Source organism: Sinocyclocheilus anshuiensis, unplaced genomic scaffold, assembly GCF_001515605.1.
Source record: "Sinocyclocheilus anshuiensis isolate Anshui unplaced genomic scaffold, SAMN03320099.WGS_v1.1 scaffold332, whole genome shotgun sequence".
NCBI lineage: Eukaryota > Metazoa > Chordata > Actinopteri > Cypriniformes > Cyprinidae > Sinocyclocheilus > Sinocyclocheilus anshuiensis.
Window position 1 is genome coordinate 1,325,227 of NW_015554181.1, and position 2,587 is coordinate 1,327,813.

Sequence of the window (2,587 nt, forward strand, 5' to 3'; positions counted from 1 at the left end):
CGTGCTTTCTGCAAATTAGATATTTTTGATTTAAATCAGTTCTTGCATAATTTGTGTTTTTAGCATTTTTAGACCTTTCAAATATCTTCTTAATATATTTGAATCTTTTAGAGGTGGCATATGCAATCCAATGATTGGTCTTAGTCAGGGTTATTATACTGTAGTTAACTAAAACATAAAGTAAAAAAAAAAGATTTTTGCTACTTGAAATAAAATAAACATTAGGTGAAATAAAATAATATAAAATAAAATAAACTTTATTTCAGCTAGTTGCCAAGGCTCATTTTCATTTATATAAACTTAACTAAATAACTAAAGCTAAAATTAAACTGAGCTGGATGATGACATCACTGAATTCAATGATGAATTGCCTTTAACTGAACATTGAGTGTTTACTACTGTCACTTTGCATTATTGACACAATATTTTCCTAATTAATGCTGTACAGTTGCTTTGACACAATCTGTATTGCTAAAAGCGCTATATAAATAAAGGTGACTTGACTTGACTTTAAAAGGTAAAATATTAAAATAAGAACTAAGAATTGAAATAAAAAACTAATTCAAAATATTAATAAAAACTAGAATAGTGTGTTTATGAATATAAATAATATTTTGTGTTTAATAATAATGTTTGTAGTGTAAATGAATATTCAATTACTTTTAATTAAAAGAAAAAATGCTAAAAGTGCTAACTACAAAATAGCCTACTGTTTATTTTAGTGGAATTTTATGTAATATATGTACAATATTACAGAATTATATATTATATAATATTAGATTATGTAAATATATGAAAATATTATAATTATACATTTTAGAATATTAGATTACATGCTACTGTACTTTTTTTTTACAATTTTAATCAAATGTATACATTTCTAAAAATGTATTTCAAACTTTGTATGTTGTCATGTGTAAGTAAAGTCACTGAAGTCTCACAAATCTTAAACATACAGACCACAGTAAGTAAGATTTCCAGCTTGATTTTTAGTGTGACACGACTGAAAGGAAAGACTTCAGTGACTCATTTATGAATTCAGCAAAAGTTCATTATGCGAACGATTCATCAGACTGATTCAAACCGGGAACTTGAGTGATTCAATAATAAAAACAGCCTTCCAAGATTGGTTAATCAGACTACGCTGGTTGTGATGCATGCTTTTTGAGTGCAGCAAGTGAAGACGATGCAATAGAAAGATGTGAAGTCAGTGTTTCTTGCACCATCACTGAATTTCAGAATATTACACACTGCTAAATGCATTGGCATTTACATCACAGTGCAGAAACAATACCAAAAACCTCCAAATGCAAAGAACAAGCTACTCCAGTATTTACACATGCATCTGCCTAAAAAGTGTCCTTTTCTCCAGAGAAACCTCATAAGGCTCAAACAGAAGAAATAAATAAATGAACACAAGTTCAGAAGTTCTTAAGGGAGTCACTGAAGTCAGTAAAATGCAAGGTTTGCTGTCATTAGAGTCGAGTGAGTCTTATCTAGCGCTGCGTTCGCCATCAGCGTATCCCAACATGCCCACACACACGCGCGCGCTCAGCACAATCAGAGAACTCTCATTTGAATAGCGTCTCAGCGAGATTATTCATAAGGTTTGTTTGAAGTTCAACAGTTTCCTCTCAACCATCAGGGAGTTGATTTTCAAAAGGTGGAGAGGCAGCGGAATAAAGAGGAGTGAAAGATTGATTAAACATGTGAGGCTCTGAGGTTGCGCTAAACAAAGATACCTTCTCAATTAGATGAGATTCGCTTTAAGAGCACAATCAGAGAAGTTTAGTCTGAGGAGAGGACCGTTCAGAGCACTCGCCAGCCGCACAGGCCTTTGAGTTTCTCCGTCTGCCGCCTGTCTGAGTCGAGATCATCAACGCAATCGTATCATCGGCGGCGGCAGAACGAGAACCGAGCAGAAGTCTGTCAGCTGAGCAGAAACTGAAATGTCCTCCTGATCAGAACTGAATGAAATCTGTCTATCTATCAGAACCGGACCAGATTTACTTGAGGTGTAATCTAGCAACATAGACGACTGTGACGAGCTTTACGGGACAAATCTATTAAAAGCTTTTCAGTGGACAGTTAAACACAGACAGATCTGAAAGAGCATTACGTTGACCAAAAAGTGCCTGTAAATGAAACCTTGTGACCTGACAGATAATGTCAAACTTTAAGAGCAGGTAAACATTTCATTTGACACTGTAATACAGTAGCATACTACTCATACTAACTTCTGTAGTATGTAAAAATGCAAAATGTAAAAAAAACTGTGCATTTCTTCTCCTTCCAAGGTCGCTTCCTAATCTAGTTTCTAGTCTATTAAACCTGGCATTGATTATTAAGGATATCATTGGTTTTTGGACTAAAAGTTCCTGTTTTTTTAAGTCGCTTTGGCTAAATGCATCAGCGAAAAACATAAATGTTAATATAACTGTGTGACACTGTACACTGTGTGAGATGCCGTATCCCATAATGGAATGCACTCAACTGTGACAAAAAAATCTGCATAGTTAAACTTTTTTGCACAAAATTAAATTGAAATATGATAAAAAAAAGTATAAAAAATAATAATAATTATATA

The 2,587-nt window shown here is 33.3% G+C and overlaps 1 protein-coding gene across 1 annotated transcript in view; it reads right to left on the minus strand.

The window, feature by feature from the left end:
• Positions 1-2,587, minus strand: part of cux2b (cut-like homeobox 2b) — a 175,664-nt gene that overhangs the window by 21,825 nt on the left and 151,252 nt on the right. The window lies entirely within an intron of this gene.